This window comes from Sceloporus undulatus, chromosome 1, assembly GCF_019175285.1.
Source record: "Sceloporus undulatus isolate JIND9_A2432 ecotype Alabama chromosome 1, SceUnd_v1.1, whole genome shotgun sequence".
In the NCBI taxonomy this organism is placed as follows: Eukaryota; Metazoa; Chordata; class Lepidosauria; order Squamata; family Phrynosomatidae; genus Sceloporus; species Sceloporus undulatus.
This window is the reverse complement of record NC_056522.1, coordinates 123,810,227-123,830,521: the sequence shown is the minus strand read 5'-3', so window position 1 is coordinate 123,830,521 and position 20,295 is coordinate 123,810,227. Positions and strand designations below refer to the sequence as shown.

General features: G+C 41.4%; 1 protein-coding gene across 1 annotated transcript in view; it reads right to left on the bottom strand.

Moving 5' to 3' along the window:
* The window catches only part of HMGN3 (high mobility group nucleosomal binding domain 3), a 45,294-nt gene that overhangs the window by 15,971 nt on the left and 9,028 nt on the right, over positions 1-20,295 (bottom strand). The window lies entirely within an intron of this gene.

The window sequence follows — 20,295 nt, the reverse complement described above, 5'->3', positions numbered from 1 at the left end:
AAATGGATGGTGTGGAGCCGCCCGTCTGTATAGCCCCATAATCTCTACTGCATAATATGACATAGATGCCATAGATTGCAATGTTTCTCATATACAAATTTTGATATCAAGGACAGCATATTTGGTCCTGCTGATCTTTAAAATGTCTCTCAATCTAGCGTTACATCTCTGCCAATCTCATATTATTTCCAAAGCTTTCACAATTTTCTATTTACATTTTACAACAAATGGATACAATAAAATGATTGGTTAAATCATTTACTAGCAGTTCCATATGGTACATAAAGTGTGTTGGTTTACCTAGCACAGGTAATGGAATGAAATTGGAAAATGTTTTTAAACTTTACTCAGCACCAGACAAGCACTCAGACAAGAAACAAGCATGCTAAATATGTAATTCCCTTGCATTTACACATGACAGCAGCATAATAACCATTTATACAAAATAACAATTTTACAATGCTGCATTCACACACATCTTAATGATCTGAAGAATTCCTTAGGACTATAGTGCAAATGTGGAAGGAATCCTCAGTCATATTTAACCTTTCAGAAAGGCAAGAATCACATTTTCTACAGAGATGCTATATTGTCTGCCTTCTAGCACAAAAGAGTGGGCATTTTCTTTTCGCAGTGAAAGTTTCCAACTGAATAACAAGGTTTATTCACAGACTGCTAAGGAGACAGTGGTGAAACAGTCAGCAACTGATAAAGCCAAAAGTATGAAGAGAAGTCCTGAAACTTAACCTAACAAGGATATAGAAACCAGCAGAGAAACCAAATACTTTTTATCCTCCTGCTTTGCCACAGACATCACTATTAATTCAGAGACTCCCAAGGCAGAAAGAACAGGCCAAAATAAGTCAAGGAAATTATATTTCAAATTCATCCAGCCTCTAACTCAGAGAGGCAGCCAGTGTCTCTTCCGCACTCCCCAGTAATCCAACTGGAAACTGCTCTAGACAGTCTTTCTCTTTCTTCTGCATGATTTTTAACACCTTTGCCTGGTGAAGAAGCCAGTGAAGCTTTGCAAGTCTGTACTGTATAATCTATTTTATGCTTTTTGGCAGACCCAGAAAAGGTACCACTGCTTTTGGATTTTATTGTATTTTGCTGCACATCCAATATGACTATCCCTGAAGTTTTGGTTTTGTTTATTTGTTTGTTTTGCCCTAGACAAGTTACAAGCCACAATCCTATAAAGTAAGCATGCCACTCTTTCAGAATAAAATGCCACTGCCATCAAGGAAAATTAAAATTAAAATGGAGTAACAGAAAGACGTGGGGGCACAGTTAAGTTGAATAGTAAAGCAGCGATCAATTACACATGTAATTTATTTTACATGTCAGTACGAAACAGAACTGAAGAGAGAAATAATGACAAAAAGTAATCAATAGATGCATTTTGAGAGGGGAGCGTAAAGACTAATAGGCAGCTTAGACACATGTATGTATGACAGTTGATTTCTCATTGCTTGGTTGCTCATCCTGAGCAAGCTTGCAATAATGAAAGTAAACAGCACCTCTGGACTGGATAATCTGATCTATGCATGCTTTCTCAGAAGTAAATCTTACTGTGTTCAGAGGACCTTATCCAAACTAAGCATGCACAACACACTTTTTCTTGCTCTTCCCTAGCTAAGACAGACACCTTCAGTGTTGTTTCCTTTCTGTATCACATTAAGAGGTACTGATGTTTATCACAAGTGTGAAGATTCAAGGGTAAGGTGTTGGAGCATGTGTTGGCTTCCCAGCTCCAGGGGTTCTTGGATGAAATGGATTATTTAGATCCATTTTAATCTATCTTCAGACTTGATTTATGGGATATAGACAGTTTTAGTCAGCTTGGCACATAACCGACACAGGGAACTGGACAGGGGGAGTGTGTTTCTGTTGGTTCTGCTGAACCTCTCAGTGGCTTTCAATAGTATTGACTATGGTATCCTTTTGAGTCACCTGTCTGGGATGGGGCTTGGGGGCACTGTCTTACAGTGGCTTTGGACCTTCTTGGAGGGGCAAACTCAGAAGGTGGTGTTGGGGGACTCCTGTTTGAACCTCTGTATGCTGACCTGTGGGGTCCCTCAGGGTTCTGTTTCGTCCCCATGTTATTTAACATTTACATGAAATCACTTGAATCGGTCATATGGAGATTTGGGGTGTGGTGTCACCAGTATGCTGATGGCACCCAACTCTATCTCTCTTTTTCATCTAACTCCAAGGAAGCTGTCTCTGTACTAAACCAGTGTCTGCTGTCAGTCCCCCTGAAATCTCAGGTTCACAGCCTGGGTGTGCTCCTGGATTCGGATCTGAGCCTGTATGCCAAGGTTTCAGTTGTGGCCATGTGTGCATTTGCACAGCTAAAACTAGTGGACCAGCTGTGCCCATTCCTTGAGAAGTTGGATCTGGGTAAGATGATATATGCCTTTCTTTACTTCCCGTTTGGACTATTCTAACATGTTTTACGTGAGGCTGCTCTTGGAAACTGTTCAGAAACTGCAGTGGGTGCAAAATTTTGCAGTCAGGTCGTTGACTGGGGCTGGCTACAGGGACCATGTCATTCCCCTGTTGAAACAGCTGCACTGGCTACCATTCCATTTCAGGGCAGAATTCAAGGTGCTGGTTTTGACCTTTAAAGTCTTAAACGGCTTGGGTCTGAAAGACTGTATCTCCCTATACAAGCCAGCCCAAGCACCAAGATCTGCAGGAGAGGACTTTCTCTCAGCCCCACCACCTTCACAGGTGCGGTTGGTGAGGACTTGGGAGACAGCCTTCTCTGTGGCTGCTCCTAGGCTGTGGAACCTCCTGCCACAGGAAGTTAAGTCAGCCCACTCCTTGTTCTTTTTCCAATGGCAGCTGTAGACATTTTTATTTAAGTAAGTGTTTGGCAGATGAATTTTACTTGTGTTGTGCTGTAATTGCTTTTTACACTTTTTACCAGTTTTAATTATATGTTTTTAACTTATGTTTTAGTATTAATAATGTTTAATCATTTTTAAACTTTTGTACTTCTTTAATTTTAAATTATTGTAACCTGTCCTGAATCCCATTGTGGGATATAAGTGGGCTATAAATCTTTGAAATAAATAAATGAATTAAATAAAGGCTCCTTTTCCCACATACAAGACTGACTGTGAAATCACAGTGAAAATGTTTCAAACACAGAGAAAAAAACCTGAAACCGGCAAGACGCATATATACCTATGTTCTGTATTTCTGCTCTGCTAGGTGAACACGGATGGCATGAGGCAGACTCAATGGTTTGGAATTCAAAGTTTCAAGACAATGGAACCTTGCATATTGTGTTCTTCAAATTATAGTATTATCACATAAAAATATTTTTAAATAGATGTAAGCTACCTTGAGGGCCATGATGGTTGAAAGGTAAAGTAGAACTAAGAATGAAAAGCATAATAGGGGAGAATGATTTTCACACTTTAGGCCTTTCATTCTTGGTCCAAAACACACTGCAGAAATAATCCAGTTTGAAACTGTTTTAACTGCCCTGGCTCAGTGCTAGGTATTCTGGGAACTGGGCAGTCTTTGGTTTCAGTTTTGCTTTGCACTAACTGAGGCTGCATCTGCACTGCAGAAAGAATGCGGTTTGACACCACTTTAACTGGCATGGCTCCATGCTACGGAACCTTGGGATTTGTAGCTTGTAGTGGTCCCAGAACTCTCTGACAGAAACAGCTAAATATCTCACAAAACTGCCAATCACAGAATTCCATAGCACTGAACCATGGCAGTTAAAGTGATGTTGAACTACATTATTTCTGCAGTGCAGATTAGACCTGAAGAATGTACCCTTCAGGACAAAGAATTATTTTAAAATGTTTTGCTATCCAGAATTGAGATGGGTCAACTTTCAGTATTTTTCAAAACTTTATTACATTCAAGTTTTCCCAAACTTTATTACATTCAGATATGGATTTTGACAGAAGCAATGGTACAAATCAAATCTGATGGTGCATAATTTGTGTTCCAGATTTTAAAGGTTAATAGTGCTTTTTGTTTGTTTTTATATCTGTTAATATAAAAGTCAAGGGTCTTATATTATGCAATACAAAAGCCTGGATTCAGAACTTGCAGACAGAAGGACTCTCTTTGTCCATGTGATACTTCCAATCAAATGTAGAGAACTTTATTGGTAAAAAATACAAACAAAAATCCATCCGTGATACCTTTATTGGCCAACCGAAATACACAATATACCTGTTGCAAGCTTTCGAAGCTCCATGGGCTTCTTCATCAAGCAAGATGTTACAAAAGAAACAGAAGAAAAAAACAATTGGAGATGTTAGTCAGTTGCCTGCATGTCAGCCCTTAGTAAAGATGTTATGATGGGGAGGATATCTTTTGCAGGCAGGCTCCTTCTCCTTCTGGCCATGCCGCAATAGGGAGGTTTTCAATGTCCATTTGCATCTCAGCAAGGACCCCTCTTTTGCAATTCAATATGTCTCCATTCCAGTGAGGTCACAGGCCTCTTTGTAGGCAGAGAACAATGGATTCTTCAGGAAGTCTCCATGTTTTTGCATCAGGAACATTTTGGTGATAGAGAGGTAAAATATGCAAATTCAGTCCAAATTTAAGAAGAAGAAAAATTGTTTTACCTTGGTTGAAAGTCCCAGTCCACAGGCTACTCTTCATGGTTCTCTTGTTGCAGCTAACATCTCCAATTGTGTTTCCCCCCCTCCTGTTTGGTTAGTAACATCTTGCCTGATGAAGAAGCCCATGGAGCTTTGAAAGCTTGCAACAAATATATTGTGCAATTCGGTTGGCCAATAAAGGTATCACTGATGGATTTCTGTTTGTATTTGTTAAATGGCCAACACAGCTACCCTTGAATGTTTTCTGTATTGGTAACAGAGGCAGCACCAATCTTGCCTGGTCTTCCCTCTCTGTGTTGTCCCCTATGTCTCCAATCTGCTCCTTAGCATTAAAGGGCCCTCCAGAATAGGGAGATGGGGTGCCTGGGGATGAATACAGAAGAAGAATGGATGATTCCCCTCACCTCCTTTTCTACTGGTTCAAATGCTCTGAGTTGCATTCTGTTCCAGGACTGAACCAGCCAGCAGAAAAGAAACTGAATCCAACAATTATGTTTTCCAATAATAATAATAATAATAATCCTTAACAATCATGACAAAAGCTTCTTAAACTATGGTCAATCTTGTATTGTGGCAAACATTTGGTGTAAATGCCAAAAGTCGAGGGGCATAAGTAGAAGGAGGTGAAGGGTGAAATTGGATTCTCTGAGACAGTCTTATCTAATTGTAAATTATTCTTTTGCAGAATCTCCTGAATTTAAATGCCCATGTGGCTATGAGCTGGTGAGGAGACAAAATGTATTGATAAGCCTTTCCTTATTAACTGCTTCAATTACCATTACTGCTGACTGAAGGGGAAAATATTCCCAAACCAGGCCAATAACTCAGCAAGACCTCAGAAATCGTAGCTGTGGAAAAAATGATTTTTAAAATACAATTGGCACATACTTGACCACTCTGGTCCTCTTCAATATAGAGAACAAACGGCAGAATCAAATGGCAGAATCAAACATAATACTTTAGACTTCTGCTTCCTACAGTTTTAAGAACATGTATATTTATGGTTTTCCTTTGTTCCTTTCATTCCTTTCACAATTGCAAAAGTACAATGGCTCTTCGTTAATTAAGGGGCAAAATTTCCTTTGTCTACACAATCAAACAGATCTCTTTTGTTACAAATTCTTATTTTCTTTTCACAAGTTAGAAAATCTAAGGGATTGGTTGGTAAATATGGTACAGAGGTGTTCTGATTTGTGGTATGTAATTTCAGACCCTGCACCTGCAACAGGGGTGGGCAACTGTGGAAACAGTACCTTTCCATCTGCTCCAACAACAACAACAACAAAACCCCAACACCTACTATTTATTTTACCACCAAAATTTACTGTAGTGAACATGGAGCATTTGGGCATCTTGGGTTATTTTGAGGGGAAATTTGTTTTTTTGTTTTGCAAAATTTTGTTTTGATCCTAGGAGGGTCCAGGAGAGCAAAAGATGTGGTAGAAGTGGCTTCCAGACCCTCTAGGGATCATTTTTGAGCATTGTAGAGCAACACATGTTTTGGGGGGGCAACCTGACTGCTCCCAGAAGGCACTGGGAGCCACAAAAATGGCTTTGGAGGGCTGCATGCTTCCCATGGGCTGAAGTTTGCCCACACCTGATCTATAGGAAATTAAATTTCATGACCAAGTGACGATAGAAACTGGGTCTTCCCAATCCTAGCCCAGCATGTTAACAGTAACACAACATTGATTTTACTTTGTACTAGTTACCCAACAAGCAGCAGAATAAGACTTATTTACTTAAGGAAAGTAGAAGCTTGTTTCTTTATGCAATGTATAGCACATAGGGAAAAGTACAGTCCTTCCAAATATTATGTAATGTGGGTGTATTGAGATGTAAAATTTCTGGAAATTTTGAAGCCATGAGAAGAGGTATTTTTCCCTTTTCAAAAAAACAAACCAACCAACCAACAGACAGTTTTGGAAAAAAATGAAAACATCATTATTATAGATTGAAAGCCAATTTGTTATTTTTAGGGGAGGCAGCATGGTGTAGTGGTTTGGGTGTTGGACTACGATTCCCCACTAGGCTATGAAATTAACTGGGTTACCTTGGGCAAGTTGTATGTCTCCAGCAATGACAAACCTCTTCTGAACAAATCTTGCCAAGAAAACCCTGTGATATATCCACCTTAGGGTTGCCATGACTTGAAGGCACTCAACAATAATAACAGCAACAAAATTCCTTATATTTAACTTTATTTGGCATATAATTATTGTAATTGATATACTGAAAGTACAGTTTATTCAGATATATAAACACAAACAGAACTTACTTTTATTTTATCTTATTTTGCTACAAATGGTGCCACAAGATCCTATACACCTGAACTGTGAGGGACCTCTCTGGTTTTGTGAGTCTGAGCAGCAGGCACTCCTCCCCCAATATAAACAGAACAAAACATCAACATCAGTAAAACAGAGAAAATTATTTTGTCCCCACAAGTTCTTCATAGTGTCAAACAGACATAATGCACTTATTTCCATAAATTGAATTGAGAAAAGGAAACCAAGTCCAGGAGTTGCGATGAGTTTATACTGTATGTAGTCTTACATAAAAGTCTTCCTGTTACATTTGTTATTGTTAACCACCCTCACATCCATCGTTCTTGACTCATAGCTGCTCTGTGGATGAGACATCTGCAAGACTCCCTATCTTCCACTACTTTTCTTTCTTGCAGGTTCATACCTGTAACTATGTCAGATTCATACCCCTACTATGTCAGCAATGCCTGTTAGCACTCTACATAGGACAAACAGGTCAGTCCCTGGGCCAGAGGATAAATGGAATAAATCAGACATTAGGAATGGGAATACACAAAAACCGGTGGCAGAACATTTCAATCTCCCTGGGCATTCCATCTCAGATCTCAGAACAGCAGTCATTGAACAAAAGAACTACAAAGGTAGATTGGAAAGAGAAACAGCAGAATTGGAGTTCATCCATAAACTATAGTCTCTCAGCAGTGGGTTGAACAAAGATGATGGCTTCCTGGCACACTATACACATTTCAACACGATCTGACCCCCTCCTCATCAGAGCCTCCTACACCCATTTATTCTCTTAACCATAGGCTAGTTCCATTGCCAAACTGGATTTGCCACTTCATTTCCATGAACAAAGGCAAGTTCACAATGCCTTTGTTCACAAACGACCATCGTTAAACCTAGGCTTGCCCCTTCATTTCCATACACAAAGGATTTTGAATTCAAATTGACATTCTCACACACCTAGGGCATACATAAGTCTGTCCTGATTTACCACTCCATCGAATGCATCTGAGGAAGTAGGCTTAAGTCTACAAAGCTCATGCTGCCAACTTGTTTCTTTAGTTAGTCTCAAAAGTGCTACAAGATCTCTCTACATACTGATTCTACAGGCTAACATGGCTATATCTTTGTATTATATCCCTGACCTCCTTAGTCCATCCATCTAGCATCCATCTTCTTCTCTTTCTCCTTCCCTCCACCTTCCCTAGCATTATGATCTTTTCAAGTGAGTTATGTCTTCTTGTGACATGGCCAAAGTATGACAGCTTCACTTCAATCATCTTGGCTTCTAGGGAGATCTCTGGCCTGATCTGTTCTAAGACCCATTTGTTTGTCTTTTTGGCTGTCCACAGTATCCTCAGCACTCTTCTCCAGCACCACCTCTCAGATGTGTTCATTTGCTTTTTATCAGTTTCCTTAACTGTCCTGCTCTCGCATCCATATATGATAATGGGGAATACAACTGCTTGTTTGATTCTGAATTTTGTGTGTAGTTGTATAGCTTTGCTTTTTAGGACCTTTTCTAGTTTAGCAATTATTATGGGGAAGTGTATACATGAACACCTTGCCTTAAACATTTGACTCATAATTCTGAATTAAAATATTCCACAATCCATTTTTCTGTTTGTTTTTTTTAAGGAAATAAAATAAGCAGGGGCACTCCCCCCCCCCCCGCCCATGCCTTCACAGCTCTATCATGCTCAACCACAAAGTTCAGAAAGCGGGCCATCCCAATTATACAGGCCAGTGCACACCTAAAATATAGGATCACAAGATTTTAAATATGACCAATACTTGATCAGTAGTCTCCACACCTGATCCTCACAAGGTTGCTTCTGAAATACTCAGGCTCTGTTTCAGCTAAAGTTAGTATAGGTGAAGTACCAGTGTAAGTAAGAGAACATGGATTCCTCATTATGAATTTAAGAAAAATACTTTGTGTGTGACTTGAGTAGCTGGTATTTGATTTATTGCAACCTTTCATATTTCTGCCCTAATCAATCAGGACCAGGAGTTCAGGTCACAGCCTGGATCTTTATACTAACTATGAATAATGCATTAAAACTTTCTTCCACAGCTATGTAAAGGTTTCATTAAATATGTAATGAAATATAGTACAAGAAAATATGAGAGGATTTATGTTCTAAAAATATGCACTGGAAGTGGAATTATCATTTTCTAATCCTTAAAGAGGGTAATATCAACATTATGAAGTGACATTTTCCTGAAATGAGAATGAAGAAGCACTAATTCTAAATAAACTGACAGTCCAATCCTTGGTGCATTTACTCAGAGGTAAAGTCTCCAGAATTAAAGTAAGTAAGGACTGTGCCCATCAGTGAAGCAAAAATGTTGGACACTTCAGAATGGTTTCTGGATTCAATATAAATCCCCAAATATGGAATAATACAGAGATCAAGCAGTGAGGACACACAAAGCAACTTTTTGTGATTAGTAGTTTCCACTGAAACATCAGGCAACATCTTTGGGTGTACAAAAGGTACAGCAGAGTCACATAACTATAGCAAATGACTGGAACTTAGGCGCGTTATAAACGGGCCTTTAATACGCCCCCGTCACGTGCTAGGAGTTGGCTGAGGACCTAGCGTCCATACCGGTCTCACCCCTAGCACGTGATGGGGGCGTAAAAATGGCGGCGCCCTATACACACGGGTGCCGCCATCTTTACATGCTGGACGTGTTGCGTCTGCATGTGTCGCCCCGGAAATGACGCCGCAAATGCGCCCCTTGCGCTTTGCGGCGCCTCTTCCGGGGCCTGAGAAGGAGCGCAATTTCCGCACTCCTTCTCGGCAGCGTCCGGGAGCCGTGCCGTTTAAAGGCTGTGGCTCTCGGATGGTGCAAGCGGCGGCAGCGGCAGACCGCCACAATCCAGCGGTCTGTAATGCGCCATAGTGACATATGCAGATACACTCACACACTTGTAATCCAGGGTCCCTTTATAGATTAAACTAAACTATTTCCAAAGAAAAAATTCCACTCCAGGAACAACATCAGCATCACTGTGGGAAACTCTAAAAACAATTCTTAGATATTTATTCATTAAGATGGCTCCATTCAAAAGAAAGTAAGGAGGCAAGCTAGGAGTGGATTGTTGAAAAAAACTGAAGAGGTAACATAAAGCATTAGGAAGGATGAAAATACTTCCAACATTGGAACAAAAAAGAGCCAAACTAGATACATTCGACCTCAATAAGAAGACACCTCTTTAACAGATTTGAATAGTCAATATTATCAATTCAATAATAAAAACACAAAAATACTACCAAGATTTCTTCTTGCAGAGGAGTCTAAAAATACAATTCAAATGATAAAACATCAGTAAAGAGTGTTGCCTGTCACACCATCAATGAACTAGCAACAGCTTCTCGACTCTCTCCCTATATCCAGGATTAAGAGAACAGATCAAGCTTTTTTAAACACCCCAATCTATGATGCATACATTCTGACAGCAATTTTAAAAAACTAAAATGGGAAGGCTCCAGGAATAGGCGGCTTCCCTGAGGGATTTTATGCAGTATTTTGTGAAGATGTATCCCCCCATATTAAACACCTCCTCAATATCATTTCAGAAGGACGAGATTCACCAGAATCATAGCAATTTTCAAGGATTATAGCTATACAGTAACCTAATAGTGACAGCTCACAAATGGTACCCTGTTGCTCAAAGCATTAATTAATCAACATGTTACACTTTAACAAAAATTATGGTAGAAAGAATAATTTTATTACCAAATACATATTGACTGATCAAGATTGTTCTCAGATGCCAATTACACACACACACACACACACACACACACTGGCTCAGAAAGCAAACTGGAATGAGAATGGTGTCACTGCTGATGTGTATATGTGCCTAAGTCAGCTGTCGACTTAAGGTGACCTCATGAATTTCATGGGGCTTTCTTAAGGAATAACCAAGATGTGGTTTTGCCAGTTCCTTCCTCTGAAATATAGTCTACAACTCCTGGTATTAATTGGTGGTCTCACATTTACTGTAAGTACTAACCAGGGCTGACCCTGCTTAGCTTTCATGATCAGACAAGATCTAGTGCCTGAAAGGTATTGTCAATAAATATACTGAAAGCTTTTTTCTGTAATTCAAAACTACTAATTTATTGGACTGAGGCATTTAAGAAAACAAATGTAATATGGTGATAATTTTGCTTTTTTAATAGAATATTTACATATAAAAGCTAGGTTTTTAAAAACAATATTATTTAAAAACAATAGCTTCTAGGCTACAAAATTTAATTTGTATAGAAGTACATGTCAGGGATGTCTCCTTTCACCTCTTCTTCTGTTTGCTATTGCCTAGAGCAACTGGAGGTATGGGGAGGTTCAGCACTAGGATTTTCCTTTAAAATGCAGATTAAAACCTGAACAGAAGTCACAGTCCCATTGATATGAAAGCCAACAGCTGCCATAACTGTCCATGGTTTGTTTGTCATGACATCTGAACTGTTCTCAAACAGTGATTTGTTGTATTATGGCCATGGTTTGTTTCAGGAGAGAAAAGCAGAAGTTCTCTTTGTGGACATGATAAATGAACCAAGGGCAGAGAGTCTGTGGCTGCCTAGGAAGGAAATGCAAGGTGAGGTGGCACACACAAACATGCTGCTCATAAACAAGCCAGAATCCTCCTGGTTTATCATTATGTCCAAACAAGATCATGTTGTTTACTGTTGTTGTGCCTTCATGTCATTTCTGACTTATGGTGACCCTAAAAAAAATTATCATGGGGTTTTCTTGGCAAGTTTCTTCAGAGGGGGTTCGCCATTATCATCATCTGAGGCTGAGAGGGTGTGACATGCCCAAGGTCACCCAATGGGTTTCATGGCGAAGCTGGGAATCAAATCCTGGTCTCCAGAGTCCCCCATCATTCAAACCACTATGCTATGCTGGCTTTCAAACACTTATAAATCTGTCTTATGCCTTTTAAGAAAATTAATATCTTTATAAAACCCCCAAAATTCCATTTTTTTAAAAGAAAACTGCATGACTGAAGAGGAAACTCCTATCCAGCTGCTGTCTGGCTCTTTCCTGCATTTTTGTAACCTCAGAAATTTAACTAACTGTTAACTTTTAGCAAAATGCCATTAGTTCGCCCTCCCAATACCTGGACAGAATCTGCAGGGTGAAGTCCCTGGATATTTTTTATCAGTAGGGATTATAAAATTGTCTGAAACCTCTCTCCCTTTGACTTCCCTGCTCCCTATGAGTTTAACTGCTATCACCACAGCAAGTAGAGGGCAAAAATTACGGCTTGATCTTGATTTGGCAAGACCAGGTAGGTTTGCAAAATATATTCTTGGTTGACACCATGACTACTGCAAATCTTTGCTATAGAAATTCTCCAGGTGGAGGCTCACATTTCTCAATTACACTGCAGGCACAATCTGTGACCAATAGCTAGTAAGGCAACATGATTATTTGCCTGGACCTGCAGCAGAGATATTAAAATAATAATAAATAAAAGTTTTATTTATATACCGCGCCTTCCCCAGATCAGGGCGGTTTACATACATTATGCATAAACATACAATAGATTAAAAAATAAACACACCATACAATTATACAATAAGAATAACAAACAGTTAAAACAGGTAAAACCCCATTAGCCCATCCTCATGGCCACGGAAGAGGTGGGAGGCCCTTAGGAATTTTTATGGGGGAAATGCTTGCTGAAATAAGAAGGTTTTCAAGTCCTTCTTAAATTGGGCCAGGGAGGTAGTCGAGCGGAGCTCGGCGGGCAGCGTGTTCCAAAGGGCCGGGGCAGCGATGGAAAAGGTCCGTTTAGTAACGGAAGAGAGTCTGGCCCCCGGCACCTTTAGTAGTTGCTGCCCGGATGTTCTGAGGGTGCGGGACGGAATATATGGGGAGAGGCGGTCCTTCAGGTATTCATAGTGGTAGGAGCTCTCTGGATACACTGGAGGCTAGAATAGTATGTGGCCAGGGTCTTTAAGCCCACAAGATACATTTATAGATACTAAATCATTTGATACCCAGTCTCAGAATATACAGTACAGTAGAACCAAAATGATCAGTCATGTTTAAAAATATGCATTTAGCGTACTGTACATTTTCTTAGAAAATTAATAAATTTACATGATGATCACAGCCCAATTAAAAAAAAGATTTAACCTATCATTTATGAGTTTTAACTGATCAGGTGAAGGGAATGGAAAACCTCCTCTGAACAAGAAAACTCTGTGGGAGGGTTGCCCTGAGTCTGAAACAACTTGAAGGTACATAACAATGACAAAAGATTGGGGGGGAATGGGGGGGGCAAGGGTTTCCCTTCCACAGGTAGATTTCCCCCCCCAACTCAGTATTAAATACTTGAATGGAAAAAGATAAAGTCTAGAGTTGTGACAGGTACTGCTCAGGGTTTCATGATGTAGATAAGCACATACTGTACATATGGTCCTACTGAACAAGCTTTCTGCTTGTGCTCCCACAATAGTTAGAGTAGCACTGATACCAGAATTTCTTCTCTACATAATATCTCCTTGGTTCTACCATCTTATTTCTGAAACAATAAACATAGCAGGGAAGGGGGTCTAATGTCCTTCCATCTATGGCTAATTCCCACTAATCTCTTGATTTGATTCCTGAACCAATTCTTGAAACCAGTTCAGCAGAGTGGTTTCTACTATGTTTGCACCAGTTTCAAGCATCAGTGAAGGAAGAGACAGACGCGGCTTCCCCGCCATGCCTCCCGCCATTCTCCTGGCAATACGGGGGCAGAGGAGAGGCCGGGGTAGAAGAAGAGAGGCAGGCTGGGAGGATGGAGGACTGAGGACAGAGTAGGCATGGAGGCCGGGTAAGCAACTGCCAGTGGGAACCAGGGCGGATTTGAATCCAATTCGAATCCACCTGGTTCCCATTTGGGCTGAATCGATTTATTTCCAAATAAATCGATTCAGCCCAAAAAACACCCCATTTTACCAGCATCTTTTTGACACAAGTAAAATGGGTAAAAATAGGTAAAAACCATGGCCCTCCTTTCTGAATCGCTTTGGTCATTTGAATTAAGTGGGAACCATGATGGTTTAAACCGGATCATTTGGAATCACAATCAGGTTTAAATCATAGTGGGAACAAGGCCTCTGACAAATGGTAGTGCCTCCCAATCTATCTGGTGTAGAGTCCCCGCCCCCCCTCCGCATGCAAGGAATTGACATGTTTGTTCCCATTACCTAAAAATTATTTCATTCTTTACCAGAATCCCATAAGGAATTGGCAGCCAACGATTTGTGCATCAGTACTGCTCCCTGGACAAACATTCTGTGTGGAGAGAGAATTGGCACTGGCATTCCCTTTTCCCTGTTACCAGAGGGTTGTGGGACCCTCAATTACCATGAGAATGTGATGTGGGGAGCTCTATGTAAGAAGCTGTATCAGGTAAAATTGTACCCCTCCTTTGTCTTTAGTAGGAAAACAGCAGTAGATTAAAGATTGTTCTACAAAGGACACCTTTGGACAGAACCCTTTATGTGGTTTTATATGGTGGGCATATGTGTCATACCACAGAACATTATTAGAAAAGTCACTATGCTGCTGTGTGAGAAAACACTTCTTTTATCATACTGCTTGATAATCCACTTTTTATATGGCCTAATCTTAAAGGTCTTTTCTTAAAGAACCAGCAGAGTGTCATGATTTCAGCATTGGACTATCACTCTGGAGAACAGAGTTCAAATCCCACATGGCTATGGAAACCCACTGGGTGACTTTGTTCAAGTCGCTTTCTCTCAGCCTCAAAGAAAGTCAAAGGCAAACCCCTTCTGAACAAATCTTGCCAAGAAACCCCTGCGATAGGATCGCCAAAAGTTGGAAATGACTTGAAGGCACACAAAGAAGTCTCCTTCTTTGGAGGTTTTTAAACAGAAACTGGATGGCCATCTGTTGGTAGTACTTTGATTCAGTGTTCCTGCATGGCAGGGTGTTGGGAGTGGATAGTCCTTGTGGTCTCTTCCAAGATCCTATGAACAAAGGGCTGGCATCCTGTTGGTCACTCCCAACTAGAGCAAACCAATTCAATTTACTTCTTAAATTATGAGTCAAGTAGAATTGAATCAAGTTTATTCTACTCTAGTCAGGGCTAACAACAAATCTGGGACATTTAAAAAAAATCTGCTGCCTTATTACTCTGGGAAACTGCTGAATTGGCTGATTGTTTTTAATTATTCATTCTAATGAATTAATTGATTAAATAATGCAGATCTAATTTTAATTGTTTTGCTTCATTAGTAAATTAGGCACTAAGCCCAAATCCTGAACAAATGTGTTTTAAATGGCTGGTTTTCAAATAAAGTGTACTTTAAAGTCTAAGCCTGGCACTGTGTTTACCAGAACCTGTCTGAAAGCAAGATTCATTGTTATGAGTTTGATCCAGATTGTTAGCTGAATTTAGAACCCATTGTAATGTATGAAGCAAGTGAATAAAACATGTTAAATTGGCTGATTTCAGCAGGAGCTAGGTACAACTAATGTTAGTGCATAACCAACCCAGAATAACTTGTGTGGTGTAGTGGTCTGAGTGTTGGACTATGACTCTGGAGACCATGGTTCAATTCCCAGTTTGGCCATGAAACCCACTGGGCAACCTCAGGCAAATCATATGCTCTCAACCTTGGGGAAAGGCAATGACAAATCTCCTCTGAACAAATCTTGCCAAAAGAACCCCACAATAGGTTTGTCTTAGGAACACCATAAGTCAGAAATGATTTGAAGGCACACAACAACAACTTCATTGGAACCAAAGAACCAGAATGTAAGCCATAGCAGCACATCACACTGTTAATTTGTATACATTGGGCTACAAAGTTAATGTTCATCAACACAATTAAATATGTTGTATTTTTTATTATGTTCCTGCTCTGCTACAAAATATTTTCATTCTTATCTCTGAGACATTCAAAAGAACCAACACTTTTGATATAGTCCTATAATTATATATGGGTTATAGACATTCTTGCAAATTACCATATATCTTGCCAGCATTATGCCTTATTGTATACTTATAAAAATGAGGAAGGGAGGTGAGAAAAAGTGTGGCAGCATCCTTAAGGCTAACTGGTTTTTATTTTAGCATGAGCTTTTGGGGATATAAACTCACTTCTTCAGTTGTAATACCAAGTGATATTAAGGTCTCAAGTATGCTTAACAAGCGAGCCTGTGGTGGTGGTGAGACCAAGTGAAAGCCTTCCCTTGATGATCTTAAAATTCTGGCTGGTTCATATGGGGAGCTATGGCCTTTCAAATGGACATAAGCTGTGTAAGACTTTATAGATCATGACCAGCACTTTGGTTTGCTGGCTCTCCTTTTCCCCCCATATCACAGGAAGAAGGAACAAGACCGTGCGCTAACGGACTCCCTTAACGAGCTGACACAGTTGGTCTCGGAGCTGATGCTGGAGTCCCCCAGGCTTTTAGTACTGGGAGACTTCAACATCTCCCTCGCGGCCAACTATGTTCCATCCGGTGCGGCTCGGGAATTCATGGAGACCATGACAGCCATGGGCCTGTCACAACTGGTCTCAGGGCCTACGCATTCTGCAGGTAATTCACTCGATTTGGTCTTTTGTACGGACACGGAAATTCCGTGGGCGGAAATATCAAATATTTCCCCCTTGTCATGGACGGATCATTTCCTGGTGGAGGCAAAAATCAAGGCTTCTACCCAGATCCTCCCCGGGGGTGGCGTCCGGCAGAGTTGTTCAGGGTTGTGAGGGAGCTAACTCAGCTCCCTCCTGCCCCGAACCAGATCCTTGAACCTTCCAAGGCCTGCTGTGACCGATTTAACAACTTCTTCGCAGATAAAATCTCTCGGATAAGCGAAGGTCTGGATGCCAGTATTAGAGCAGAAACCAGAGTAGAGGCGTCCAGAGCTTCCATGGACTCGGTTAAACTGGATCACTTTGAGTCTGTAAGTACTGAGGATGTGAACAGGATCCTTAGGAGTGTTAGGAAGACGACCTGCTCTCTCGATCCCTGTCCCTCATGGCTGGCTGCTCAGGGGGGACCGGTGGTAACTTCAATGTTACACCGGATCATTAATACATCTTTCAGGGATGGGCAATTTCCATCGAATTTAAAATTGGCCACTGTAAGACCTTTACTAAAAAAGCCCTCCCTTGACCCCCTGATGCATAATAATTATCGGCCTGTATCGCTGTTGCCATTTTTGGGTAAGGTGATCGAGAGGGCGGTTGCAATCCAGCTCCAATCGATCCTGGATGAAACGGATTATCTAGACCCATTTCAAACCAGCTTTCGGGCGGGTTACGGAGTTGAGACTGCCATGGTCGCCTTGGTCGATGACCTCCGTCTGGGCATCGACAGGGGAAGCATGTCCCTGTTGGTGCTCTTGGACATTTCAGCAGCTTTCGATACCATAGACCATGGTATCCTTCTGGGGCGCCTGGCAGAGGTGGGAGTTGGGGGCACTGCGCTCCAGTGGTTCCGGTTCTACCTCTCTGGGAGGTTCCAGATGGTGCAGCTGGGAGACGTGTGCTCCGACAAGAGACCCCTAACATACTGGGGTCCCTCAAGGAGCCATTTTGTCTCCCATGCTTTTCAACATTTACATGAAACCGCTGGGAGAGATCATCCAGAGACATGGGGCGCGGGGTTATCAGTACGCTGATGACACCCAAATAATTTTCTCTATGTCTCCGACTGGCATCTCTCCTCTCGTGGCCTGTCTGGAGTCGGTAATGGGCTGGATGAGGGAAAACAGACTCAGCTTGAATCCAGAGAAAACGGAAGTACTTGTGATAGGTTCCTCTGGCCCAGGGATGGTGGTGGTTCCACCTGTCCTGAATGGGATCACGCTTCCCGTGAGGACGCTGTAACCGCAGTCGGGGGTGCTCCTTGACTCGTTGCTCCACCTCACATCTCAGGTGATGCGACGGTCAGGAGCACCTGTTATGCAGCGTCGGCTGATACCCAGCTGCGTCCCTACCTGAGCCAGGGACCTAGAAACAGTGGTACACGCTCTGGTAACCTCGCGGGATTTCTGCAATGTGTCTCTACATGGGGCAACCCTTGTACCATACCCGGAAGCTGCAATTAGTGCAGAATATGGCAGCAAGACTGGTCACTAATACATCTAGGACCAGTCATATAACACCGGTCTTAAAAGACCCACATTGGCTGCCTATTCGCTTCCGGGCTCAATACAATGTGTGGGTTATAACCTATAAAGCCCAATGGCTTGGGCCCAGAGTACTTGAAGGACCGCCTCTCTCCGTACAATCCGCCCCGCACACGCAGATCACCGGGCAGCATTTGCTAAGATTTCCAGAGGCAAGGACTGGTTAATACCACTAGAAGGGCCTGTCTATCGCGCCCCTGACCCTCTGGAACTCGCTTGCCCACCGAGCTCCGTTCAGCACCTCCTGGCCCAATTTAAGAAGGGCTAAAAACGTTCCTTTTCAAGCAGGCTTACCCCTGATTCATTGCCCTGAGAGTCCCTCCCCCGTTTAGTTCCCTGTTAGCTGTTGTGATCTGGACAAGTTCTTCTATTGATTAGTGGTTGTATTAGTGTTTTAGATGATTGTTTTAAAAATGTATTGCATGTTTGTTGTGAACCGCCCTGATGTCAAAGGGCGGTATATAAATAGTTTGTTATTATTTCTTTAGTTATTTTATTTAAGACAGAAATATGTGTCACTTGTTCATGAAGTACAAGCCAGGAATTGTGGTTCAATGTAAGTTCTGGCTTGTTAAACAGTAAGCCAGCAAAACCATCAGATGTTCATTATTGGCTTGCACCTCCAAGAGTTTATAAAGCAATAGCATTTTTTACAATAGCATTTACATTTCTTTACTACTCCATAGTGAACTCAGCACTCTCTGAACAGTTTACAGTCTATAAGCCAATTGCCCTCAACAAACTGGGTACTCATTTTAGTGACCTACGAAAGGATGGAAGGCTGAGTCAACCTGAGAGCCCTGGGATCGAACTCACAACCTTATGGCTGCAGTACCAGCATTTAACCACTGTGCCACCTAAGAAGTATATGCTCCACTAAAAAATAAAGGCTCCTCAAAGCAAGGGATTACAATAAAGCACACCCCTCCAGATGTTGTAAGAATCCAACTCTTAGCATATTTTATCACTGGCTATGGCCTCAAACAGATGGAAGACTTGGAGCGGCCTCTGGCTATTCCAGCCATGAGAGTGCCCTGAGCAGCATGGAACAGCGGCGACTAGATGCTGCAGTCTCGAAACCTACTGCCACCACAGTCCAAAATGGATTGCCAGCAAGGAGTGCTTTTCTACGTTCCTTTTGTGGCAGGATTTGGGCCGCCTGAGACAGCTGTGGCACAGCTTCACACCAATCCGGTGTGTGTGTGTGTGTGATCCGAACACCATGCCCCCAGATTGGCCCGAAGGCGGCACTTTTGGCCTATCTGTTTTAGACCTATGTTGACTAGAGCCGATAGAATGGTAACTACAGTGCTACCTTGGGTTACGAAATTAATTCGTTCCGCCGTTCCGTTCGTAACCCGAGTAATTTCGCAACCCGAAAAGGCTTTCCGTTAGCGCTGGAAAGCCGCTAGCCGCGCTTTGCGTTTGAATTTCGCGCCGAAATAAATTTCGTAACCCGAAAAAAATATCGTAACCCGGAACAGTTTTTTCCAATCTAACTTTTTCGTATCCCGGAAATTTCGTAACGCGATCATTTCGTATCCCGGGGTACCACTGTATAGTCGAGAAATACCTGGTGGGTCACACTTTGCCCATCCCTGACCTAAATCCAGTTGATACTTCTAAGCTCAGCAGACCAAGTGAATCAATGCGAACTTGGTAAGCCAAGTCCCATGGATGTTATTTGTAGGGACTAATAACAGGATTGTGACCTTTATCAAGTGATTTACAATTTCTTTTAAACAATGATTCCTGGTTCCAGTGTAATAGCAAACAAGGACTCTTCTAAAGTGGAACAGAATTCTAGTTTATTCTTCCTCTTGGTTAGTGGTGGTTGTGGGGCATTGAATTGGCTTTTTTCTGCTTATGCAAGTAGCAGTAGATCATAAGATTAATGATATATGAATGTTTCAGGAAAACAGACAAATACAATCTGACAGTGCTAAAAATAGATTTCCCTTTATGTACATAGATCTATTTTTATGCTGTTTGTCACATGTCAGATTTTGGTTCCTCTTTCTCTAATGGTCAGTGCAACATCATTAATGATACAGTAGTTCCACTAGCTATCATCAAACAGTTGGCCTTTTAGTAATGGTATACTCATGTTGAGCATGATGTTGCACAATAGTTTGAAAACAAGAAAAGCAAATACTATAATTTTGAACCATAAATATATGCTGAAACTTCATCTTACACCAACCCACTATTTTTTTTTGTTGTCTGTTGG